Here is a 27794-nt window from a genome sequence, read left to right as displayed (position 1 = left end):
AAGTTCAATGTATTATTTGGGAAAGAAGCCAGAAAAAGAGAGACTTCTCACCAGAGGTAGTTGGCCACCCATGTGTGTGAAACAGCATTTAGCCCTCAGCCCTGTTCTGTTCACTTGTCCCTGAATGGACAATCTCTTATTTTCCAGAATGAGAAACCAACCAATTTTTTGCTGTGGACCTGAATGACATGAAAAAAAAACGGGGAGGGGATTTTGCAAAAATTAGGTTCCCTTGCTTGCAGTATAAGGCTGACACAGACAGGGAGGTATAAGGACTCTAGGAAGAGGAAATAGCAAAGTAAAGGCACAAGCTCACCATCTTCCCTGCAGTAAGAAAGTAAAAGATCCATTAGATGAGAAAATGTACCTGAAAGCACTTAGCACAGTGCTTGGCAAATGGATGAGATTCAATAATATTGACTCTTTTTGTTTTTCTCTATGCTCTGTGTAGGGACTCATAAGGCAGATTTTGTGTAGGAAGAATATAGGGGGAAACAGTGGGAATGAGGGAGCATTCTCTACCTGGATGATAGTCAAAATCTTGCTGTTAGAGTTTCTTTCCTTTGTATCAAAAAACAAATACCAACTAGAGGCAAAGCACATTGTTTTCAGACATTTCTATTTTAGTAATAATTGTTCGTTATATTCTTTTTCTTTCAGGCAGTAATGGTATGAACGTATAGGCATTAAACTCACAGATGAGGGAGGAAATACACATTTTCTATTACTCTAAGCTAGACAAAAACCTATCAGTCTAAACTGGAATACTACCACTCATAACATCTACTATATAAATAAACAATTTTAACAAGTATAAGGTTCTAGTAGAGATGAGCCAGCTAAGGAAGAGACTAAGGAACAACTGGGTCATTAACCTCAGTACTGAGATAGTTTCTTAATTGGACATGTCAGGAGACAAGATCTTGTCTGTTGACAACTTAGAAAGTTGCAGTTGTGGAAGCAAAGGGAAAACAGAAAGCATAAGCACTTTCACGCATATGAAGCTCTTAACAGGCAGCTTCTAACTCCACGTATGTACTACCCAAACCAGATAAGCACACTCAGAGTACTTGACAGTGCTCAATAACTGTTTAAAAAAAAAAACAAAACTGAAAGCAAAACAAAATGAAACAAACAAAACTGGTACTTGTTAACATCAGTCAGCTATGTCCCACTTTAGGTTCAGTAATGAAAAGTGAAAGTGAAAGTCACTCAGTCGTGTCCGACTCTTTGTGACCCCGTGGACTATAAAGTCCATGGAATTCTCCAGGCCAGAATACTAGACTGGGTAGCCTTTCCCTTCTCCAGGAGATCTTCTCAACCCAGGGATCAAACCCAGGTCTCCTGCATTGCAGGCGAATTCTTTACCAGCTGAGCCACAAGGGAAGCCCAAGAATACTGGAGGGGGTAGCCTATCCCTTCTCCAGGGGATCTTCCTGACCCAGGAATCGAATGGTGATCTCCTGCATTGCAGGCAGATTCTTTACCAACTGAGCTATTAGGGAAGACAGGTTCAATCATGCTATCAGATTAATATAAGCTCTGAAACCAAGTACCCATGTTCTATGATTATACAGCATCATCCCACATGTACTTTCTTTTTATACCCAACAGTTTTGTACTCAACATATATTCAATATGTAGTCTTTACCACCTCCATTTACAAGTAAAGGAACCATGTCATAATAGGTAAGTTGGCTTGCTCAGATTAGCAAGAAAATTAGTTAACCTAGAATCTAAGATTCCTAGCTCCAAAATGAATAGATGAAATGTTGAAATATCCTTTATTAGGGACAAAGAGATCCTCCTTAATATTTTAATGGAAAACTATTACAACTCATTATTTAAAAGACAAAGACCCTAATAGAAAAGTTGGCAAGGGATACAAACTAACGAATCATAAAAGGAGATCTCTAGCAATCAGAGAAATACTTTTTTGTTAATCAGGCTCTGCTTAAAATGTGAGTTCAGAGATCACTGGTTAAGTGGCCTAGCTCTCAGAACAAAGGTTAAAAGATAAATGGGCCTTTTCCTTGCCCTAATCCCAATTTGAGCCTTGCAGTTTTGATACCCTCCACTGGGAATAAGGACATGAGAAAGCCAAGAGCATTGAGAAGAACAGATCAGCATTGTCTGGGCCTCACAGATAATTATCAGCAGCTGAGGAGAAGGAATGCACAGGGTAGCATCCCAGAGGCTGTGGGTCCCCAGTGTTTCTCAGGGACAGAGTCAAGCCTTGTCTGGCTCTATGTGGAACCCCTGTGGTCTTGCTCCTCAAAATGTGGTTTCTGGGCAGCAGCAAGGACATCTCCAGGGAGCTTATGGAAATGCAGAACCTGACTCCAGGTCTTTTGAATCGGAATCTGCATTTTAGCAAGTTTCCCAGATAACATCACACACAGTGAAGCTTGAAAAGCACTGCCCTAGGGGGCGTGGCTCAGGGCCTGTTCATCACAGGTGCTTAGTAAATGCGTGCTGATTATGGCAGGACAGGGGGATAGCTGCATTCCCTTTCAAGAGTAAATCATCTGACTTATAAAAACTAGTCACTGTCCAGTTGGGTAAAGTATCAGCTATTTTACAAAGGGCTTTAAGTAGGATTAATAATTCATTAATAATGAACTGATAATTCATTATTAATTCAATAATGGTGTTTTGGTGTTGAAATTTTCTACAGTGAATTCAGAGTTTATTATCAGTGTCATCTCACTAGTTTCTTTATATGCCCAGGAGGCATCAATAGGCATAAATCTTTCTGATTTGTCCTCTCTGTTCCACCTTTCACAAAAAACAAAGAATTGGGAATGTAAAATTGAATGAGTAGAAAGGAGAGTAAACATGAAAATCCTGGAGAAAAGAGTGCCCACCAATGTAAGGACATTGCTCTTTTACCTGCCTTTCCAGAGAGTGGAGTCTCTAAGCTTGCACTTTGTGCCATATGGGCATGTGTGTGGAGGAAGTGATGGTGAAGAGGGAAAGAAGAGACAAGGAAGAGACCAAGAATTAAGGACCCCTGTGCTGTCCTATGAGCTGACACGGGCAAAGGTACCAAATCTGGCCATTAAAATGCATCTGAAGCAACTGTGTGCACCATTATCATTATTGTTATCATCATTATCATCATCATCGTCGTCATTTTTAGTTCTCCTTGCAGTCTGCCAACCTCTTTACGGAGCAGATCATCTTAATAGTGACCCAGCCCCTAACTTCAAGGTTGTCCACAGATCTGACGCTGCCAGAAAACCAGTTACAAGAAGGGAGACAAAAGGGATCTGGAGGATGGAGAGGCATTCTGAGTTCCACTAATGAGTGAGGTGACTCATGGCTGACTCAGACAAACGAAGGCAAGCCTGGGAGAGGGGAGGCAGTGGGGGGCAGATCTCAAAGGAGCCCTGCCGAAACATTCAAATGGGAGCTAGGAAGCCAGGGACACGGTGTTATTTAGAGAGCAGCCTGCAGCTCTGGCGATGAGGGAGGAACAGATCTGAAAACAGAGGGAGAAAATTACATTTGAGGCCGAAACTGAGTTGTGAATCTGTAGTTTTGACAAATGTGTAACATTCTCTGGTGACATTGAGCTGCTCCTTGGCAAATCTCAGAATACTAAGTCAATAGGAATTAATTGTCATCAGTTTCCTGGGGAGTAGAAGTAAACGAGGTACCACCCTCTATATTTCTAATGATCTCAATGAGAAAAATAAGCCTTTTTCTTTAGTATTTTACATTTGGACAACTCTGTGACCTGACCTATGCTTATAGCTTTTTTTTAAATTAATTTATTTTTTAGCTGAAGGATAATTGTTTTATAGAACTTTATTGTTTTCTGTAAAACCAACATACCACTGAAGTGTCTTCTCTCTTATTAATGGCTACTTGAGGTTTCAAGTTTGCAGATTCCAAAGTCAAATATTGTTATGAAGGTTTATAATTGCATTTTCCTATATGGACTGTACTGAAATGATATGTCCCACCACATGCTATGTCTAGGTCCCCTAAAGAACATGCATTTGTGAGATGGCTAGATGTAGGTACAGACTACTTGGGTGACACAGTTTTCCGTGTACTAAATATCCCATACAGAGATCAAACCCATGACCTCAGTCTCATCAAGGCAATGAAAGAGAACTGAGCTATCTAAAAATAATTTTGGTTGATTACATATTTATATGTGATTTGATGACTATTGTCACAAATGCACTTCACTGGAATGGCACGACGGTGGAAGAGACAAGGGATTCTTTGCCAGCTTGGCCCCCTGTGAATTTTCACTAAGATGAAAAATAATTTGCTCCAAAAGCAAATTTTTTTTTCTGCTTTGTCTGCCCCCAACAGACGGCAATGGCAGTTGGATGCAGTTGTTTTAGTCTTGGCCAACTAGTTTTTTATTACCAGCAGGTTTACTGTATTTAATTTGGGGTGTTTTGCAACATTATTAAGCCCAGTATGTCTGACAATTGTAAAAGCAATGGGAATGTTGAATGTGCTATTAAGAAAAGGCTTATGATTATGATGAAAATAAAACTGAAAATGAAAGAGATTAACAAAAACGAATGTTAGGAATGGTAAGAAAAATCACCAGTGTTGCATGTGGCTAAGAGCTGGATCATTAGTCAATAGGGGTGATTCTGAAAGACAAAGAGAGATTCAAAACATGTGAATAATGTTGGCTGGATCTATGCAAGGAACATCAATCATCAAGAAATGAGGAAAAGTAATCCAAGAAATGGAAACAATTTGGAATATGTGAATGCCTATAATCCAAATATTAATTCGGATAAGGGCTAAAAAAGGACTTCCAGGTGGCGCAGTGGTAAAGAATCTGCCTGCCAATGCAGGAGATGCAAGAGATGCAGGCTCTATCCCTGGGTCAAGAAGATTCTCTGGAGCAGAAAATGGCAACCCACTCCAGGACTCTTGCCTGGAAATCCCATGGACAGAGGAGCCTGGTAGCCTACAGTCCATGGGGTCGCAAAGAGTCAGACACCACTGAACATGCATGCACAAGGGCTAAAAATATATGTTCAAACATTTAAAAGCCAAGTGTGGTAAAAATTCTCATTCTGGAACCTTTACTGAAAGCCAGCGATGGTTCCATAGATTCAAGATCTGTTAGATCTATTTGGCAATAAGTTCTATATGGAAGATGAAAAAGAGTTGATTATGACACTTGGCAAAGGCAGTCTTGCTCTTCTTTAGTTGCTAAGTAGTTTCCAACTCTTTGTGACCCCATGGACTGCAGCACGCCAGGCTCCTCATCCTCCACTAACTCTCACAGTTTTGCTTAAATTCATGTCCATTGAATCGGCAATGCTAACTAACCATCTCATTCTCTGCTGCCCCCTTTTCCTTTTGCCTTCAATCTTTCACTGTCTTGACCGCCTTTCAATTTACATGGACTGGTCTATTTTGGATAAAGGAGCCCAGTAGAATGGATATAGCAAGGAGATTAGAATGCCATCTAGTTGTAAAGCTTTGAAAGACCCATCAAACCCTTTTTTTGTAGAGATGTGTCTTCCTAAATCACTAGTAGCTAGTTTTATCTTACTAATAGTTTTACAGAATTCACCTGTTTATGAGATATATAAATTCGTGGCATATGGCAGGCACTCAATAAATGTATTTGGATGGATGAATGAATATTTGAACACCTCTGGAAATGGAGAATTAATTCACTGTCCCCTCAGCCAGTTTAATACATCTCAATCAGCTCGAATGATTAGAAAATTACTTGTATGGAGCTAAAACCTATCACCATCTTTACCCTCCTCTGGGAACATTTGGTTTTGTTACTGTTTCCTATTCGATGGGTACTCAGGACAGAATATTGTTTTCTTGGCAATGCTGACCAGCCTGTAAGGGTACCAATTACCCCTCTTAGTAAGGACTCCATACTTCAATTAATGCAGTTCAATATTATAATAGTCTCTTAGGTGGCCATATCACCTATTGACTCATTCTGAGCTTGTAGTTGAGCTTGCAGCCCATCTTCTCTCCTCTTCCTGACCCCCAACAGACACACTAATTCCCTAGAGGACCTTAAACAAATTATCTGTCTGGGACTCATTTCTCGTGTGGAAAATGAGGGTGTTGGGCCCAGTGGTTTCTGAGTTGTTTTTCTTTCCTGTTTTAATATTCTTTGAGCCTAAAACAGGAAGTTCTGGTACAGCTCATGTTGTACTTTTCCGTGGGCTGTTTCACCCATAGCAGCATGAGCATGTAAAATGTACCTGGAGACGTTAAGCTTGTCAAACAACTTGAAACTCCACAGGTAATTTTTCTCAGCTGTGTTAAGCTTATCTTTGCAGATATGTGGACAGTGTGCGGTCGATTGTGTATGAGCGCTAAGGCAATAGGCAGTGCTGAACCATAGTAGTCAAGGAGGGAGAAACCGAGGCACAGGCAGAAAAAAAAGTGACAGCACGAGGGGAATCAGGGTGTGGTTTTTCTCTGACGGAACTCTCCATCACTATTTTAAGACAGAGACAATGACAATGGGGGATATATATTTCACTCAACGGAAAGCCTGGTTTGACATCATGTCAATTTTCTCATCTTACTTCACACACTGTTGTAACATTAAAAAAATTACTCTCAGCCAATGAGCAACTAAATGTGTTTGCTGTCTGGAAGAATCAAACCATATCTCCATACCCCTTGCCCTTGGCCAATTTCTTATAAAGCAGACATCCTTCATGATTTTAGCTGAGTAATTTCTCCTAGTATTTCTGCCTGACAGTCCTTGATCCATGCCTGAGAGGCTGGATCCACTTTCTACCCTAGACTAAAATTCTACACGTTATTATTTGACCTCTTTTGAAAAACTCACTGCCAGCTTTATAACCCGATCTGGGCACTCTCCCCATCGAGGCCTGCATTTCCTGTGGATGATGCATCGGTTTCCTAGGTGACGGCGGGAAGGAATAGACCTGTTAGCTTGTGGCTTCTGACTCACTCACTGCAATGGACGTCAGAGAATCGTGGCTGAACAAGTGGATGCTGATAAAAGCATGTGCTTAAGCAGTGCACTGGTGGTTAAAACCATCCCATTTGTACCAGCTCTCCCTCCCACTAAGCAAGCAGACAGACTGACATAAATCCCAGATGAGAAAAAACAAGCAACAGATCTGAAACCTCTCTGAACTCCCAGTCCTATAGAAATGTACAGTGGAGTCCTATTTACAATCCCATTATTTTCCTTTCCCTGTTTAGAGTTTCCTCTTTTTTTCCCTGGAACATGTAAGTCACAGAATTTTCTAATGTCTGATGGAGGCTGAAGAGGGGGAGATAGAGACAAGCCAAAAACTCACCAGAAGCCTATTTATGAAGGTGACATTTCCTTTTTATCTTTCACTTTTGTTCCCTGAGAGGGGAAAGTAAACTCACAATGGACTAGCAAATTATCAGAGTCCAGAATAAAAAAAAAATTTCTGTTGGGCAAATTTCTTGAAGCCTAGAGACAAGGAGAGACATGCATGTGTGTGCATACACACACAGAGAGACACATGCAGATACACACACACAGATTAACTTTCTAGTTCCCTCTTTCATCATCAACTGATCCCAGCAATGGACAAGTCAAAGATTGCCTGGGATTAAAAAACACGAAGAACTCCTTTGTCCTCCACATCTGAACTACTAAAGACTGAATGGATTCTTTCAATTCTTGAATTCCTTAAATGACCAACAAACCTGAAGGTTCCCGACTGAAGATAATGCATCTTGTTTTCCACGGAGCCTTGAGGGATCCTTTAAATAGCATCAGCAAGCATCCGAATGAATTAGGCAGCAAATGTAGGTTAGCTTTATTTAGACAGATAAAGACAAGAAGAGAAAGTTGTCTGGTTCAAGGGCAGTGCAGCCTGACACAAAAGCATTTCTCAGAGGAGGGGAAATTGCTTTGGGGAAGAGCTGTATTTTGGACAAAGAGCAAAGTTCCTTGGATCAGCAAGGGAAGTGATGCTAAATTCTTCCATACAGAGGAGCAGGAATTGAGAATGGCCTACCACTCATTCAAAGGAAAGATCTACAGATTTAAAACGTAAAACAGAACTTGGCATCCTGTCTCTCTCTCTCTCTCCCATTCCTTGGGCACCCTTTCGGGAAGGACTTGCTTCCTAGAACACAAGCTGGGGCAGGGAGTTTGTGAGACTCCTTCGGACTGGGATTTGAGAGTCTCAGCAAATTCTGAGTCAGAAAATGCATCTAGATGGAGGGTCCCTGGAGATGTGGAAGCTCAGAAAGCAGGGAAAGTGGCAAATTTGGGGGGCAATCACTCACTAAACAAAAATGTAGATGCTTGGGAAAAAGTTGCACTCAATAGCCATGATTTTACAATAACTTTTAAAGGAGCATAATCTGTACATCAGAATCCAATATAGTGTAAATCAACTGTACTTCAGTTTAAAAACTTGTAGTCAGTGAATTTTATTTTCCCTTTCCCCACAGTCCTTAGATTATTCCCTGAAAATAAACTCCTTAAGGAATGCACTGGATCTAGAAAAAAATACAAGTTTCTGTGATATTTATTGTTTTTCCACGATTTAAATTTTTTCCTGTTTCTTCTCATTGAAAAAGCCAACTGATATTTGATATCAACTTGCAACCATCAGTAAATTCATTAAAAAAATTTTAATTAGTAAATGTTATGTGAATGAATTATATTTATCAAAAAACATGTAATGGTTTTATGAATAAACCATCCATAATACATTATCATGTTTCTAAAGTAACATTGAATTTAAATTTGTAAGAAAATTCAGAAAATCTAAAAGTTTAAATTTTCATTGATTTCTATTTCCCCCAAATCTAATTTTTAGATGTTTTGTCCTTCAGGGGTCTCATAACTTCTAAAAATTATATATCTTTAAATATCACCAAGCCAAGTATCATAGAGGAAATATGTTATAACCCTATCACAAAACAAAATTTAAATTTCATTTTGAATTAGGTGTTTATTACCACTTTCTTCATACTCATCACTCATTCACTCATTTCATTCCTTTCTTCCTTCAACAATTATTTACTGAGTACCTACCATGTGCAAACAGAGTGAACATTAGACTCACTTGCTTTGCCTGTTCTTTACCAGGTACTTTTCTCTCCCTAGTCAATTCGTCACAATTCTGTCCACCCCAAATCTACTCACTAGTTACCTGGTAAATTAGCACATGGACCAACTGTTCATCCAGTTGGGAAGTACTGTTTTGCACTGTGACCAAAGCACACAAAATTTCCCCAGTTCACTGCGCTAAATTCCATATGCTTTTTTTGAGGTATAGTTGATATTTGATATTATCTAAGTTTCAGGTGTACAACATAGTGATTCCCAATTTTTAAAGATTATATTCCATGTATAGTTATTATAAAATATGAGCTGTATTCCCTGTGTTGTATGATATATCCACGTAGCTTATTTATTTCATATATAGTAGTTTGTTCCTCTCCATATGCTTTTAACTATTTGTGAGATTGCCAAATCAGTTAATCATCTGAAGTCATTATAATTCTAACAAGGTAATGGAAAGTCAATTCCTATATTCTAAAGTAATAAATTCAAAAGACTCATACAAGATCCAATGCCAAGCTTATTTCACTATTATATTAACTTTTTATAATCCCTCCTCACCTAAAGTCAATTCTATAAATTTTTCACTTGTATGGTTACAAGAATCTAATCAAAATGAAACCTACTCTTACACTTCTTTTTGGTAGAGATGAACATTTCTACATGAACGGAAAAGAAAAAATTAATAACATCTCTGGGATCTATATTTCTTGCTCTGACCCCTTTAATCACTTCACTATTATTAGATTATATTTATCAGAACTTTGTAATTTGTACTAACAATGAGACTTTTTAGATGTCCTTCAGTAAGTCAACCTCAGAACTTGTTTTCTATATTTTTTAAATGCTGAAGGAAAAACCCCAACTCATATGTGGAGGTAGAAAGCAAAGTTATAATCAATCACTGATCCAAATAAATGGAACTTTAAAACATTATAGCAATTTCTTGGTATTTCTGTGTCCTCTGTGTTCACTGCACTAAATATTATTTCACTAATTTTAATAATGCTATAAAAAAGAAAATATTGTAATAGCATTTGACTAAAATAAGAATCCCCCATTTTATTTTTATTTTGTGACATTTGTGGCTCTTCAGCATGACACTGGCATTCTTCCTCTTCTGATGTAACTTCCTTCTCTGTTCCACTCTGTTTTGGTAGAGGTTATTTCAACCTCTCCCTTCTCTGAGTAGTGCTTCAGCTGTTTGTGAGATCCCAAGCTATCACTTTGTTTCCTGAATATCCACTTCTGTTTTCTGTAGCAACACCTGCAGATAAACATCTAGCTGGCCATGCAGATGGACAAAGACCCCACACTCTTGGACCCATATGTACATAGACACAGGTACACACACGCATGCTCAAACTCCTCCACCATCCCCCAGGGAGCTCAAACCACTCCAGCTGTTTGTGGTCTCGGCAGCAAAAGCAGCAGCAGAGTGTCTACTGTCAGTCCTCTGATTGGAACCAGCACTAATAATGTGGCTGCTGCCAAGGAAGAATTTGAGTCCCCTAGACCGAGAAGACAGCTGTACATCTGGCTGCACAGAATGATCAGGGAAGAGGAACAAGAGTTGGGGGTCCTCCACCTGAAGTGCTCTGCCCTAACTGTCTGTTGACAGCCATGTACTGATTTTTCGAGGTATCACCTCTTTCTGAAGCTTTTCCTGCTGAGCTGATTGTTACCAAACAATCCTTGTTTAGTTAGGTGCTCATCTTCCTCCAAAAAACCCCAATAGACTGAAACTCTTAAAGGCACGGACCCTGACTGATTCATCTGTTATCACAGTACCTAGCACATAGCAATGGCACCCCACTCCAGTATTCTTGCCTGGAGAGTCCCATGGACCGAGGAGCCTGGTGGGCTACAGTCCATGGGGTCGCTAGGAGTCGGACACGACTGAGCAACTTCACTTTCACTTTTCACTTTCATGCACTGGAGAAGGAAATGGCAACCCACTCCAGTGTTCTTGCCTGGAGAATCCCAGGGACGGGGGAGCCTGGTGGGCTGCCGTCTCTGGGGTCGCACGACTGAAGCGACTTAGCAGCAGCAGCAGCAGCACATAGAAGGCATTGAATAAATGTTGGATGGATGAATGGAATTCACTGCTCCTCTTCCATGGATGAAAGTAGCAACTGATTTTTGGTGGAGGGGGAAAGAGAAGAGACACCTAATGGTGTTTATTCTCTTTAAAGTTAACTTTGGAAGGAAGGAGGCCAGTGTCATGCTGTGAGGTTGACCCTGCACATGTGGAAATAACTCAGCAATGAGTTGCCTCATCATTGTCCTGTACCGGTATTTTTCGGGTGACAACAGATAAGTCCAATCCTACTTACAAGGTAAGCCTTTGAAAAACTTTCAAGTGCAAGTAAGAAGAAGGTATTATATCAAGGAAGGTTATGCCAGTGATGAGAAAATGGCTCACATGTATTAAACTGATGAATATGATTCATATTCCAGAGTAAAATGTTTCAACATCTTAAATATTTTAACATCAAAGGAGGGTAAGGATAAGACAGAACTGTGTTGGGTTCTCTATTTGCCTGATCTCATTTTAATCCTCACAGAGAGATCTTATTGTCTTCATTTTAGAAGTGAAGAAAGTCAGGCTTGGAACAGATAAAAATTGGGAAGCCATTTTGGTATTAATACTCAGCACAGCTTAGATTAGAACCCAAATTTGTCTGACACCAAAATCCTTCCTGCTGTTGGTTTCTCTCAAGAGCTAATTTTTAAAATACTGACTTTACCTTTTCGGAGAGATTGAAACATAAAGATTGAATATGTATTGAGCACTGACAGTGAAGCACATAGGGCAGTGTGGGGGCTGCAATAAACCATCCTCCACTCAAGGAGCTGAGGACCGAGTGCAGGAACCTGACACACGCATGGGCTGAACAGTAGACCATGAAATCACTTCATGGCAAAGGGATGGGGGAAAAATGGGAACAGTAACAGACTTTATTTCCTTGGGCTCCAAAATCACTGCAGACAGTGACTGTAGCCACGAAATTAAAGGATACTTGCTCCTTGGAGAAAAGCTATGACAAACCTAGACAGCGTACTAGAAAAGCAGAGATATTACTTTGCCGACAAAAGTCCATCTAATCAAATGATTCTTCCAACAGTCATGTATGGATGTGAGAGCTGGACCCTAAAGAAGGCTGAACGCTGAAGAATTGATGCTTTTGAACTGTGGTGTTGGAGAAGACTCTTGAGAATCCCTTGGACAGCAAGGAGATCCAACCAGTTAATCCTAAAGGAAATCAACCCTGAATGTTCATTAAAAGGACCGATGCTGAAGTTGAAGTCTAATACTTTGGCCACCTGATGTGAAGAGCCAACTCATTGGAAAAGACCCTGATGCTGGGAAAAATTGAGGGCAGGAGAAGGGGGCAAAAGAGGATGAGATAGTTGGATGGCATCGTCAACTCAATGGACGGAGATACTGAAGGACAGGCAAGCCTGGCTGCTGTCCTTGGGGTTGCAAAGAGTCGGACACAACTGAGTGACCGAACAACACCAATGAAGGGAAGTGTCATGAGCCGCTTGAAAACAGCAGGGAGGAGTGGTTGGTTCTGTTCATGCATGAAGGGTGAGGAATGTTCCACAGAACACAGGAAGATAGCATTTTGAAGAGGCCAGTGAGGATGCAGCCGGTGTTGGGGTACTACAGAATAAGGAAGGGAACATATAAAGGAGCTGGGTGGCAAGTTCACTGAGGTTGGTGTATAGGGGGAGGGTGTGGTTTGGAGGTGGAGGGTGAAAGTGGTCTGCAGCCAGACCACAGAAGGCTTTGAATAGAAATCTGAACTTGAAATGAGGAATTATTGAAGGTTTTTGTTTAGGGGAAGCCAAGGATGCAACCAAATCCTTGACTAAAACATCCAAAAGTATTGCTGAATCCATTCTGACACCAGATCACAAGTACACAAAGCAGAAAGATATAGAAAATCAATATTCTTAGTCAAGATTCAACAAAATGGCTTGCTTACTTCTGAGAAAACAGCAAATAAAAGGATATGTACCTGAATTACCAGTTCAAACCCCATCTGCCCTCTCTCTTCTGCACTGGCCAAAGGTGGTCCCATTCCTTTGATTCCTAAGACTTGTCAACAAGAAGGCCCAGGGCAACAAATATAACCCCTTCCTCCCCCTCAAAGGAAAAATTCCCTTCACTTCCTTTCCTTCGTCAGAAGCCAGCCCGTGAAGATTGCTTAACTGTCCTGTCACCTCAATATACCAGACAAACATCCTAGAATGGGAACTGGATCCTGATGGCTTAATTGAGTTAAAAGGAAAAGGTCAGATCATCTAAAAGCCTCTCAATGGTTTCAGAGTGCCTCTCATGTCTCTGAAAGCCCAGTGGCGGTTCTCAGTTCCTCAGTGAGGGAGGAGCTGAATGAATTTCCTAGCAGAGAATTCAAAAGCACTGGAAGTCAGCAATTCTGAAAGACTGCAGAAAGCTCTTGTTTACATTTTTCTCTTGGGCTGAAACCCATCTATTTAAACTTTAACCAGAGGCAATTATAAAACCTTGGTGAGCCAGAGATGGCAGTCTGCACAAGACGGGGAGACGGATGCCAACAGTCTGGCATTGAAAGAGAATATTTTGAGAAAAGAGTTGAGGAAGAACTGCAAAGAAGGTTTTGGAAACAAAAGGTGTCACCTAGGCAGCTGCTCTTCAGAAGAATAGGAAGAGAAGCGGTGGGGGAGGGGAGTGAAGTTGACAGGAGGGTGAGCAGAGAAGACAGCAGCCTCCGCTGGGGTAGGCAGGTAGGGTTAGGGCTATCATCATCCCACGAGCTCACAAGTGCCACCCTGTAAGAGCTGACTGCAGTAGCTCCTACTCTTTATACCTTTTTTTCCCCTTTTGAGTCAAAAGTGCTTTAACCCAGGGAGTCAGCAGCTCTGAGAGGCCTGCCTGGAGCAGACACACCCCACTGCCAGGACACAGGCTCCCTTCCCCGAAGGCCAAGCCTCCTCTTCAATTCAGGTTTTCCTGGCAAAGACCCACCTTGGAGCTGATGAACAGTCCAGTGACGTCAGAGGAAATACCCCACTTGACAAAGGACCCTGCTCCGGCTGCCAGTAAACTGAACTCATGAGCATGCCCTGATCTGGGCCTTAGGATTTGGTTAGTCCTCAGAACAAAATCAGAGAAAAATATTGCTGCTCCAAAGTGAATGTTTTTATTCTGGATTTGAAGATGTCAGTGGACCTGGCATTAACATTAGGGCCAGTTTTAGATATATATACAAAAAATGTGGGGAGACCTACAAGACACAAGCACCCCCGACCCCACCAATCTGCGTAAAGGAGCTTGACAATCTATCCCCAGATATTCACTTCTTTGAGTTTTGTAACTCTCTGGTTTTGAATATCTTTATTAAGATGCAAACGCAGTACATAGAAGAGAGCCCTTGCCTGAGATGTAATCAGCTAATATTTTTAGCAGGAATTCTCTATCAATTCCATTCAGATTAGAACTATGGCCCTGTGGGATGAAGATCCAGGACGAAGATTGTGGAGACAGAGAATGGGCCTCGGAAATTATGATCAGGGAAGCTGGCAGGAGTCATGGAAGAGGCCAGAAGACAACTGAGAGCTGCATCTCAGTGTAAGTCAGCAGCTGAAAGCCAAGCTCATCTTAATCTTTTGTGAAATTTTCTTCTTTGCTAACCCAGGTCTTAGCAGGGAAAGACATCTGGGGCACAGCCAGAGGACAATAGGGAAGATCAGAGGATTTGCAGATATTCAGGCCTTGGCCATAGTCTCCCAGGGCAAAGAGGCCAAGGTCGTGGGCTTCTCTCCAGCCCAGTTTGCTACTCTCTCCGGAAGCTATGTCCTACAGCTCTGAGCTGCACTCCCAAGTCCAGCCAATCATCTAAAAAATTCATGATACTGTTTGTAAGGGCCTTGGTGGAGAAGGTATGGATGGCTCCCTGCAAACGCCACCTGACTGGAGACAAACAGATCCCGGGGTGAGAGTCTCGCTTATGTTTGTGTGGGTGAGGTGTTGGGGGCACTTCACAAGAAGCCTATAACATAGTGTGATATTTTACTTTTGTTAAACATACGCTGAATTTTTATTTCTTAAAATCTGTATGAGCAGAAATTGCTTTCTTGCACCCTTATCCCTAGAGAGAGAGAAGGTCTGATTCTGATGTCTTCTGTAGGAGGTAATCTCTGAATCCACGGCTGCTAGCAGATATCCCACGAGCTTCAAAGAAATCTCAAAGGGATTCATACATTGCACAGCACCCACCAGAGGGTGTTATACCTTGGAGAAGGTATTTTGTAAAATCGCACATGAGATTTCTAAAGGAAATCTTGGGGGACTATAAATAAACCAGACAAGAAACATAGTATAGCGGTTAAAAGCCCAGATTCAGGAGCCGAGCTTTCTGGGTTCAGACTCTAGTGACTTTGGACAAGTCACTTAACCTCTCTGGGCCTTAGTTTCCTCATCCATTAAACTTCAGCTAATAGTAGTTCTCAGTTTACAGGGTTGTTATAAGGATTAAATGAGTTGGTATTTAAAGGGTTAAATGAGCAAATGCTTAAAAGCACTTAGAACAGTGTTTGTTGCAGCAAGAACTGTTTATGTGTTACATGTAAAAAGTAATGCCATCAAATCTCTAGGACTGAAAACCTCAGCTGGTTCTATGATTGACCCTGTCTTCAAGAAGGCCTTTGGCTGGCTCTGGCCTGCACTTTCCTTCCCACCGTATCAGCTGGAGGAGACAGAAGAAAGATACCCTGGAACTTTTCACCTCCAGCTTCCCCTCCAGCACTAGGCGGAGGCACTTCTCACCTTGTGCCCACCCAGGGCCGAGATGGCCACAAATAGGAATTCCTCAGTGCAAACCCCTCAAGCCCTTGGCAGGCTTCACGCTTGTGCTGTCACTAAATGCTGCCCCAAGCCAGGGTGACAGAACTCAAGGAAAAGCCCTAGTTGAGAAAAGTAAGAAAAGCAGAGAAACGATGAGCAGGAGGCAGGAAGAAGGATCACGGAGAGGGGAAACCCACCACACACGGGAAAAAGTAGAAAAGCAGTAGTTAACTGCAAGGAAACTTTTTTTGTCTATTTTTGACCAAGTGAAAAACAACAAACCCCAGAGAATACACTGAGCGAACTAGAATCAGAGGGAGCCAGTGAAGGGAGGGCAGAGGCAGCAGAACTGCAAATACATGCTAATTACCTCACCCTTCCTCTGTGACTGGCAGGCGCGGCCTCACAGCCATTTGTACCACGGCCTAATAGTGATTTCAGCTCACAGACTTCCGTCCACTTTTTTTTCTTAACAAAGTCTACCACAAGTCTGTTTTGTGAAGTCAAAACAGTATCTATCGTTAGGAAATTTAACTGTCAGAAAAGTTCAGATAAGCATAATGGAGAAGTAAAGAATAGTTTGTGTGACTACAACAAATACCAAATCACAAATATTTGAAATTCTTTCCCTTCCGGGCCCAAAGTAGAGAGGTGCCTTTGTTTGCTGAGTTGGCTCACAGATGACTTGGCTTTTGTGGGTTGTGTAGGATGTTGAATGGGGAGGAGAAACTAGAGGAAGGTCAAATATTTGTCAAGTGCCTACTATGTATCAGGCATTCTGCTAGATGCTAGAAATTTGAGAGTGAACAAAACATGCCCCTGTCCTCTTAAAGCTAACACTTTTTTTTTTTTTGCTTTTTAAAAAGTCATAGTAAATTACACATAACATAAAATTTACCATCTTAACTCTTTTAAAGTGTATAGGTCAATAGTGATGGAGAAGGCAATGGCACCCCACTCTTGCCTGGAAAATCTCGTGGATGGAGGCGTCTGGTGGGCTGCAGTCCATGGGGTCGCTAAGAGTTGGACACAACTGAGCGACTTCACTTTCACTTTTCACTTTCATGCATTGGAGAAGGAAATGGCAACCCACTCCAGTGTTCTTGCCTGGAGAATCCCAGGGACGGGGAAGCCTGGTGGGCTGCCGTCTATGGGGTCGCACAGAGTCGGACACGACTGAAGTGATTTAGCAGCAGCAGCAGCAGTTCAATAGTGACACTGTGGTGCAAATACCCTCTGGAATTTTTCTATCTTGTAGAAACTAAAACTCTATGCCCATCAAACAATTCCCATTTCTCTTTCCCCCTAGGCTGGGGCGACCAACATTCTATTATACTTTCTGTTTTTATGAATTTGATTTTTCTAGATTCCTCATATAAGTGGAACCATATAGCATATTCCTTTTTGTGACTGGCTTATTTCACTTAGCATAATGTCCTCAAGGTTCATCCATGCTTAGCATGTGCTGAAATTTCCTTCTTTTATAAGACTGGATAATATTCCATTGTATGTGTAGACCACATTTTGTTTATTCATTCATCTGTTGATGAATATTTGTGTTGCTTCCACCTCTTGGCTATTAAGAATCATGCTGCTCTGAACATGGGTGTAAAATATCTCTTTGAATTAACACTCTTTTAAGGAGCTTATTCCATCATATTTGGATTATTTGCCCATTAGTTTGCCCAAATAGATGGGTAGCTGCACAAGGACCTGTGTTGCTTATCTTTGTACTCCAACTTCTATATAGTGCTGGCACATAGTAGGAACTCAATGAATATTTGTTGAACAAAATAATTTATTTTTACACTTCTTAGTCACTACTGCTGCAGCTGGCTGTTTTACATATCTTAATAAATAAGTTTTGCAATTTTAATGACTGCTATTTTGATTATATTTACATACTAAGCTAGCTTATATAAGGGGGTTAGTATTAAAAAATATAAAGCTCAATCAAAATTCACTTTCTAGATGAAATGCTACTAACAATTCCTTCTCAGTCACTTTGTTTGAAATCAGCTCTTGCTGCTCTTATTTTTCGCCTTCCTTTTCTTTCTTTTCCTCAAGTCATAGCTCTGCATGGATCTTGAGGACCTCACTATGGATATCCTTAATTCAGGGGAAAGTGAAAGTGACAGTCACTCAGTTGTGTCCGATTCTTTGCAACCCCATGGACTATACAGTCCGTGGAATTCTCCAGGCCAGAATACTGGAGTGGGTAGCCATTCCCTTCTCCAGGGGATCTTCCCAACCCAGGGATCGAACCCAGGTCTCCCGTATTGCAGGCAGATTCTTTACCCGCTGAACCACAAGGGAAGCCCAAGAATACTGGAACGGGTAACCTATCCCTTCTCCAGGGGATCTTCCTGACCCAGGAATCGAACCAGGGTCTCCTGCATTGGAGGTGGATTCTTTACCAACTGAGCTACAGGGAACCCCAATTCAGGGGACATCCTGCGGAATAGCGCTGGGCATGGGCCTAGAGTTTGGTTTTCTCAGTTCAAAACCTTGCATCGAGGGTCATTTAGTACAAGATACAGCATGAACAAAGCACAGCCCTGCCTCTGGAGGAACTCTGCCTTGTGGTTATGTGTGGTTATTCTTGGCCACGATTAAGTAAAAGGCCCAGTTTTCTCAGGTGTAGAAAATAGTATTTACCTTCATTCTCCATAACCCACATGACAAACACAGACACAACTCTTAACATTTACAAAACATGAGGAGTTAAAATGCGAACATTCTGAGTAGCATTGTATTTGCTGATAATTACTATATGTAGTATCAACAGATTTAGAAGCTAGTTCTGTAATCCTTTTCAAAATAGACATTTAGAATTATGATTCCTGGTCAAAGTAGCATTGTTGTACACAAATCTTTGAGGTACTTGCTCAGCTCCAAAAATAAAGTGGTGTTTTTTAAAATGTAAAAGAGAAAAATTAAAGACACAGTTGGCCCCAAGTGTAAACTTTTTCTATGGACCAGACATGCAAAGTAATGAATGGGACTAAAGATGTGCCTGTTGGGCTCCAGGTGTTAAAGGATGCAGAAGATGCTCTAAAGGGGCATCTTCTACAGGAAAGGGAGACTGAAGGTGACATGCATGGGGTGATGGAAGAGCGTGAGAACCAGACCAGATTCACTGCTTGAAGCGATGCACTACACTGAGAACCCCACCCCCATACTCACAAATTAGTTTATGAAAGAGGCTAAAAAAAGCTGACCACTGCCTAGTGGCAGGAGAAGGCAATGGCATCCCACTCCAGTACTCTTGCCTGGAAAATCCCATGGACAGAGGAGCCTGGTAGGCTGCAGTCCTTGGGGTTGCTAAGAGTCGGACATGACTGAGCGACTTCATTTTCACTTTTCACTTTCACTCATTGGAGAAGGAAATGGCAACCCACTCCAGTGTTCTTGCCTGGAGAATCCCAGGGACGGGGGAGCCTGGTGGGCTTCCATCTATGGGATTGCACAGAGTCGGACACGACTGTAGTGACTTAGCAGCAGCAGCCTAGTGGCAGGCCTTTCATGAAAGAATAATGGGGCAGGAATATAGGACACATGATAGGAAGTTGGATCAAGCAACCATAGATCTCCAAGACTAACCTATGACATCTCTATCAACACAGTAAGGGAAAAGAATAAACTTAGCAGCAGCAGCAGCATCTCAATATTTATCCAATATAATATTCAATATTAAATGAAAGACTCCATTCTTAATACTAATAAAGTGCTTAGGAATAACTATAACAAAATATGGATTTATGTATGGAAGATTTGTGGGAAAAGTTAAGATTTAAATAAGTGGAGACATACAATATTCATGAATTCCAATATTCATTATAATGAAGATGTCAGTTCTCCTAAAGTTAACTTTTAATTTCAGTGCAAACCCAATTTAAAAAAATCCCAACCTGCTTACATAGCACAGAACAATGATCACAAAATTCATGTGTTAGAGTTAGGGGTCAAAGTTATTATAGCACTTGGGGATTCCTTTGGCTGCAAGGAAAAGAACATAAAACAAAGTGGCTTACAAACTAAGAGGTTTATTATTTCACATCACAGGATGTCTACTGGTAAGTGTTTTCAGTATTGGATAATTCAGCACCACAGTGACATCATGGGAAACTGGAAGCTTTTCATCTGTCTACTTAGCTATTCTCAGTGTGCAGGGTTATACTTATCCCTTCAGAGTGGCCAGACAGCTGCCATAGTAACGGACACTACATTTTCCTCCAAATCTATATACAGATAGGAAGGGCAAATCTTTTTCTTATGTACCTTTTTAAGCAAGAAGAAAACTTACCTACCCCATCCCATCTCCACTATAGTACAATTTCACATAGGTCTCATTAGCTAGAGATGCATATGCTTATGGCCAAACCAATGCCCATGGAATGAAATTACTTTAGTGGACTTAAACTGAGTACTATAAGATAAAGATAAGGCTCAGAGACATCTGAAAACAATTTAGGTTCAAGTTAGAAAGGAGAAAGAAACAATATTCTTTGGTCAGATAACCAACCAAAATACCCAAGGCAATTTTGAAAAAGAATAAGTCAGGGGGATTGTCTTACCAAATACCTGAATTTAAAATCAGAGGTGGTATAATAAACCAACAGTGAAAAGATGAACTATTTAAGAAATATGTGTTGGAATAATTATATGCATATTTTCTATTTCATATCATAAGAAGTTTAAGTTGGTTTAAAGACCTAAATGTGAATTATCAATTTTTAAACTTCTATAGAAAAATAAAAGAGATTATCTTTACACCATTGGGTTAGAAAATTTATTAAAGCATAAAATATAAAGGAAAAAGTTGGTTCATTTTACTGAATTAAAATAAGAATTTATTAGCAAAGTGAAAAGAGTCTTAGACTAGGAAAAGATATTTTCCCAGACATAAAACAATCAAGGTATTAGTATTCAAAAATTATAAAGAACTCCTACAAAGCAAAAAGAAAAAGAAACACCTAGAGAGAAAATTTGGCAAAGGAGTTAAATAGGCTAATTAACAGAAGAAAAACTAACGGTCAATAGACATATAAGATGTGAAGTCTCACTAGAAACTAAGGGAAAATGAAATAAAATAATAAAAAGTTACTATTTAGTACCTGTAAGTAGGCAAAAATTTTAATTCTGAAAATACCAAAAGTTAGCATGATGGGGAAACAAGATTCTTAGAAACCAAAATGATGGTTAGTAGAAATCCTAAGACCCAGCAATTCCTCTTAGGTACGTTGCCTAGATTAGTGTTCTCAACTAGGATCAATTTCCCGACGTTTGAGGATATTTCTGGTTGTCACACCTCAGAGTGCTACTTGTAACTAGTGGTTAGAGGGAGGCTGGGGCTTCCCAGGTGGCGCTAGTGGTAAAAAACCCATCTGCCAGTGCAGGAGACACAGGTTCGATCCCTGGGTCAGGAAGATCCCCTGAAGGAGGGCATGGCAACCCACTCTAGAATTGTTGCCTGGAGAGTCCCATGGACAGAGGAGCCTGATGGGCTACAGTTCATAGGGTCACAAAGAGTCAGACACGACTAAAGTGACTGAGCATGCATGCAGAAAAGGGAAGCTGCTTAATGTCCTACTCCACAACATAGAATTATCCAGTCCAAAATGTCAATAATGTCAAGGTTGAAAAATCCTGGCCTAGAAAAACTTTCACTTGGTGTTTGTACACCAGGAGGCTGGTATTTGAACATCAATTGCAGCATTGTTTGTCATAGCAAACAACAATAATAACAAACAAAATAACCTACATGTCAGTAATGCAGAAGGATGGATAAGTAACTTGTATATATTCAAACAAAGGAATAATGTACAACAGTTATAATTAATGAGTTAGTTCCTCAGGTGGCAACATGAATAAATCTAAAAAATAATGATAACTAAAAAAGCATTGCAAAAGGTTATGTACAGAGTGATATTAGTATTCCTTGACATTTTACAAATACAAAGCAATACTGTATTTGTTTATGAATATATACATATAACAGAAAATTACAAAACATGCATAGGAATGATTCATAGTAAACTTCATGATAGTGATACTTTGGAGAAAAGAGGAAAGGAGAAAGATAGAGAAATGAATGGGATCTGGCTTAAAGTTGTACTTATAAAACTTTTTATAAAAAACAAAAAACCCTAAAGCAAATAAGGCAAATTTTGATTTGTTGAGTGTTATATACATAGGTGTTTGTTCAACTATGTTCACTGTTTTTCTGTTGGTTTGAAATATTTTATAATGATAACATTTTGAAATATGTTATGAGATGTGTTTGCAAGAATGAGTGAGTATTATTTTCCAGAAGCATGGAGATGGTGGAGGGAGCCAGTGTTTCCAGAACAAACTATGTTATGCCAAAGGAAAGTGATAGAAGGGGAAAGTGAACCCTGAATAAAGAAGAATCTATTCATTTAAAGACCCTTTCCCAGGGACACTTGGCAGGAAGAGAGCTGGCTTTCCTGCTGCGCCAGTAATTGGAAGGCTAACCTCTGTCCATGGTCCTATTTCTCTCCCTCAAACAACCGTAGAAGCACTCAGAGGTAGTTTCAAATATGCCTTGTTAGGAAGACATTGAAGTGTTTGAGATAAAACTAAGAAGCTGAGGGAAGAGGAAATACTGTGGGTACAAGCGGGTGTTGAGTATTTGGAAGGCGGTTCTGACAGTCTGCAGTAGTGGCTACAAGCAGAGGGAATCTTGCTGGACAGCCATTCTTTGTAACAACGATGAAAAGCATCTATCAAAGGAGTGAGGTTCACTTGCGCTGAGGTCTGCTCAGTATGAATGATACTGTCATCTCCCTAACATTTCATATTTTTAACGAAAATTTCTTATTCCTAACGCTTTTCGTAATCTCTTTCCAACAATCGTGTAAAAACTGGTCAATATCCACCTCTTGCTTTTACAGAGATGAGGAGAGATTAGCAAAGCTTCTCCAAAGACTTGGGTTCTTTCTATTAACCAATATTTTTACCTAAGCCACTAGAGATAAATAAACAGTGAGAGCAACTCAACTGAGAAAGATATTTTATGGGCATCGCAGAGTAATCTCCTGTCTTTTAAAAAGAAACAACATTTCTTGAGATCCCAGGAGGTGTCTGGCACTACACAAAGTGATATGAGCGTGAGAGTGCAGAACATAATGTTTGGGAACATAATGTTCCTCCAGGGACTCAAAAATTAATGCAGATTCAAAACCGTTGAAAAAAAAATACAAGAGTTGGTTGTAATAAATTATGGAAAAACAAAATGAAAGGTGTAGAGGTAAAAATCCCAAGCACGGTGATAAACGAGGGGACACGAAAGCAGAATATGATGAGCCAATTAGCCTCAAGAGAACACAGACTCACAATATGGGCAGAATATACGATACCCTGTGAAGTCAATTTTGCAGACTTGGTTGCTTGTCCACACACACACAAACAAAATCGATAGCTATTTTTTGATGGGCCACTGGCAAAAAAATAAAAAATTGACTTTTCTTTTCTCTAGATATAGTCCAAACCATCCAGCATGCAGTAAAATGTTTAGGGAAAAAAATATGTGTGTTGGTAAACTTTTAATCTAAAAAACTAGACATCTAGTCTGGATGATAGCTGTAATGGAAATACGTACTATTGGGTTTGTAGATGCTGATTTGTATCAGCAACCAGAAATTGTGCTAAAAGCTCCATTTGGCCTACTTTTCTTTACTTGGCTAAGTGACTGGGGACATTTTTGTGAGGCTATTTGTTATATTCAGAAGAGAGAAGAAAGATATACATGAAAACTGTGATGTAGAAGTAAGAAAGTATCTTAATAGTAATATGTGATCTAATCTAGGGCAACGTTTCTCCACCAATGTGACAGAAAGTACTGGGAAATGCAGGAACCTCACTGCTCCTCAAACTGAGCTTTTTTCATCATCCCAGCTTTCCTGTTTTAGCAGCTTCTACCTTGCTAACCATCAGTGCTAAAAGAGGGAATTTTCTATATTGATGGTCAGTGTTTTTAAAAATTTGTTTTATTGTGATAAAAGTCACAAATAAAAATACTATTTTAATCATATTTAACTGTACAGTTCAGTGGCACTAAGTACATTCACATTGTTCTGCAACTCTCACCATCATCCATCTCCCAAATTTTTCACTTTCCTAAGCTGAAACTGTCCCCCTTAAACACTAAATCCCCATTCCCCATCCCCACCACACCCCATCCCAGCCCCTGGCATCTACCAATGTACTTTCTGACTTTATGAATTTAACTAGTCTAGGTACCTCAGACAAGTGGAATCAGTATTTGTCTTCACCAACTGTATATTGGAATGCACTTAAAAAAATTTTTTTTGGCCGCACTGTGGGGCATGTGGGATCTTATTTCTCTGGCCAGAGATCAAACCCATGCCCCCTGCACTGCAAGCATGGAGTCTTACCCACCGGACCACCAGAGAAGTATCTGGAATGTATTTTTGAGGTTAACTTAATATATATCCTACAAACAGATTGTACCTTCTTTCTACCCTGCCCCTATGCTATACAGTAGGTTCTCATTAGTTATCTATTTTATACATGCTGCTGCTGCTGCTGCTAAGTCGCTTCAGTCATGTCCGACTCTGTGCGACCCCATAGATGGCAGCCCACCAGGCTTCCCTGTCCCTGGGATTCTCCAGGCAAGAACACTGGAGTGGGTTGCCATTTCCTTCTCCAATGCATGAAAGTGAAAAGTGAAAGTGAAGTAGCTCAGTCCTGTCCAACTCTTAGAGACCCCATGGACTGGAACCTACCAGGCTCCTCCATCCATGGGATTTTCCAGGCAAGAGTACATAGTAGTATATATATATCAATCCCAATCTCCAAATTCACTGATGGTCGGCTTTTGATTTGACCTCCCACATGGTCACTGCAACTTCATTCACTTTCATATTTATCCTCTCCTGTATTCTAGTGTTATAATAATATGAAAAGATAAAAATGTCTAGAAAACTTTATTCCTTGTATAAGGCAAGGAATTGCACAGTTACATTCATATAGATATCTAACAGACATCTCAAACTCAACTGCTCAATTCTACCATCAAGGACCCAGTATTTTTTCCTAATTCACCATCCTTAACATCAAGTCTTTTGTCTTGTACTCACTAGAAGTCTGCTGTGACTCCAGGCATTGTGATGGTGTTCAAATAGCCATATCTATTCCCAGAAGGCTTTCACTTTGGTCTCATTAGCCAGAAGCGAATCACCCCTAGCTGCAAAAAAGATGTGGGAATTGAATATCTAGCAAAAGAAAATGGGATTATTACGATTGAATTACACCACTCATGATTCATCACTTGAAGCTGGACATCTTGTCATTCTCAAGAGTCAGGGCTCTGTTAGCAAGGAGGAAGAGAGGAATGGTTATTGGGGAGGAAATCAACACAGTATGCCACACTTCTCATTCCTAGCTGACCTATCTCACTAAATATCATCATCATCCATTTGTGCCCAAGCCAATAATAGAAGACAGAACTTTGATTCCTTTCTTTCATGTCCAATATGCAAACAATCAGAAAGCTCTGTTGACTCTGCTTCCCATATATACCTTTAATCCTCTGTATTCTTCCCTTCCTCACTGCTTCCATCCTGTTCCTAGCACCACTGTTCACCTGAATTACTTCAGCTGCCTCCTAAAGATCTCTGAGCTTTCATTCTTGCCCTCTACAATTCATTGCCCACACAGAAAATCGCTGCCTTGCATGAAACTTCCTATTGGCTTCCCATTTCACCTAAAATCCAAATTCCTTCCTTTGATCTCCCGTGCCTGTAAGATCTAGGCTCTATCTACCTATCCACCTGCATCTTGTAACCACTTTTCTGTTTGCCACTGAGTTCCGGTCATCTAGGCTTTCTTTTTTTTATTATTAATTTATTTTTAATTGAAGGGTAATTGCTTTACAGAATTTTGTTGTTTTCTGTCAAACCTCCAACATGAATCAGCCATAGGTATAAAACTCAAATTCTTTACCACCTTGGGGGCTTTTGAACAATCCATTCTCTCTATCTAGGATGCTCTTCATTCTGATCTTTTCACCATCAGCTCCTCCTTATAATTTTAAAAAAATTTATTAATAATTTTTTTGGCCACGTGATATGTGGAACTTCCCCAACCAGGGATCAAACCCATGTCCCCTGCATCAGGGTCTTAATCACTGGGCCACCAGGGAAGTCCTCCTCCTTGTCATTTTAGATCACTGCTCAAATGTCATCTTTTCAGAGAGGTCTTCCCTGGACATACAAACCAAAATAGTCCTCTAGTCATCTCTCACTTCATCTTATCTTGTTTCTCTGTAATGCACCTGTCACTATCTAACATTATTTAGTTTGCCTCTTTACGTATCCGAGAAGGCAGTGGCAACGCACTCCAGTACTCTTGCCTGGAAAATCCCATGGACGGAGGAGCCTGGTAGGCTGCAGTCCATGGGGTCACTAAGAGTCGGACATGACTGAGCAACTTCACTTTCACTTTTCACTTTCACGCATTGGAGAAGGAAATGGCAACCTACTCCAGTGTTCTTGCCTGGAGAATCCCAGGGACGGGGGAGCCTGGTGGGCTGCCGTCTATGGGTCGCACAGAGTCAGACACGACTGAAGCGACTTAGCAGCAGCAGGAGCAGCAGCAGCAGCTTTAGGTAACATGTCATGAAATACAGCTATTTATTCATTTTCCAACTCCTCCACAACTAGAATATCAGCTTCGTGAGAGCAGACACCTTGTCTGTTGTGTTCACTGCTACAGTCCTAGCCTGTAGATCAAGGTACATGGTAGACTCTCATTGACTATTTCTGAATGAATGAATAAATGAGGAGGAAGATTTATAAGTGGAAATTTTAGCAATAAAAATAACATCTGTAACATATAATTAGCATCCTTAGAGTTATCCCTTATAGAGCAAAATCACTTTGTTAAGGAATATAAAATGTGTTATGATTTAAAGACATCATAATTAATAAGAAACACTAATTTCTTTCACCCAGTCTCTTTCCTCCTGTGTCTTCCTTTTCAAAGTTAAACACACCACATATACTCTTAATCATAGCACTCTATCAATGCAATTATTGAGTACCTTCTCCCCTGACATCTCTCCTTTGCCTAATCATATGATTACATTTTCTCACCATTTTCTGAAGGTCTGGGACAATTTAAAAGGAACACTTGGGGAACATCTCTCCTTTAATTTTGGTCAGAACTTTAAGAAGGGAAAAACCCAAATGTTCTTGGAAAAAGAGAAATACTTAGCATCTGAAAATTTCTGCCTTCTTCTGATGTTTTTACATTCCTATATGTGTTCTTTCTAAAGGCTAAAACCATTTCTACTCCCTTTACCTGAAAGCCAGATTTTTTATCAGGCTGTATTCCAGGTAAAATGCTAAAACCAGAGAAATGAATATGCAATCCTCCTTCATCTCCCTTTCTGTGATCCACTCCGCTCTTTCCATACCATCTCATCCTGAGGTGACCCTCTGCAGGCACAGGCTTTGGGATCAGCAGCTGACTGGGCCCAAGGCTCAGCCTGCGTTCTAGGCCTCCCATGCACCTGGCAGGCCATGGCACATTGAAATTGTGCAACAAAAACTCTGGAACATTCACATTTACATTAGGGGTAGAGCATCTTAGTGATGCTAATTCAGTATATTCCAAAATGCCCTTGTGTTTAGAAATATCTTCAAATGCTGCTCATAAATTACACACAAAGAATCCTGGGCTTCTGAACTTCCAGACTTGCCAACAGAAAATAACAAAAGGATTCTCATCTTCAAAGGTCTTTAGTGAATATATTAAACACAGAAAAAAAACTGTTGCTCTGTACTCAAGGCAACCTCAGCCCTTCCTCACCTGCCATCACCGTCTCCCATCCCACACCCATATCCA

At 40.5% G+C, this 27794-nt stretch overlaps 1 protein-coding gene and 1 long non-coding RNA gene across 7 annotated transcripts in view; one reads left to right on the top strand and one right to left on the bottom strand.

Moving 5' to 3' along the window:
• Positions 1 to 5854, top strand: part of LOC112446481 (uncharacterized) — a 66381-nt gene extending 60527 nt beyond the window's left edge. For all 4 annotated transcript variants that reach the window (XR_003034496.2, XR_009494366.1, XR_009494367.1 and 1 more), the window contains one exon: positions 2905 to 5854. This is a non-coding gene — a long non-coding RNA (uncharacterized lncRNA). The remainder of the gene's footprint in view (positions 1 to 2904) is intronic.
• MKLN1 (muskelin 1) overlaps positions 1 to 27794 on the bottom strand; it is a 391857-nt gene that overhangs the window by 276561 nt on the left and 87502 nt on the right. The gene's annotated exons all lie outside the window — the stretch shown is intronic.

This window comes from Bos taurus, chromosome 4, assembly GCF_002263795.3.
Source record: "Bos taurus isolate L1 Dominette 01449 registration number 42190680 breed Hereford chromosome 4, ARS-UCD2.0, whole genome shotgun sequence".
In the NCBI taxonomy this organism is placed as follows: domain Eukaryota; kingdom Metazoa; phylum Chordata; class Mammalia; order Artiodactyla; family Bovidae; genus Bos; species Bos taurus.
Note: the sequence above shows the minus strand (reverse complement) of the source record. Positions and strands in the feature narration are given on the sequence as shown.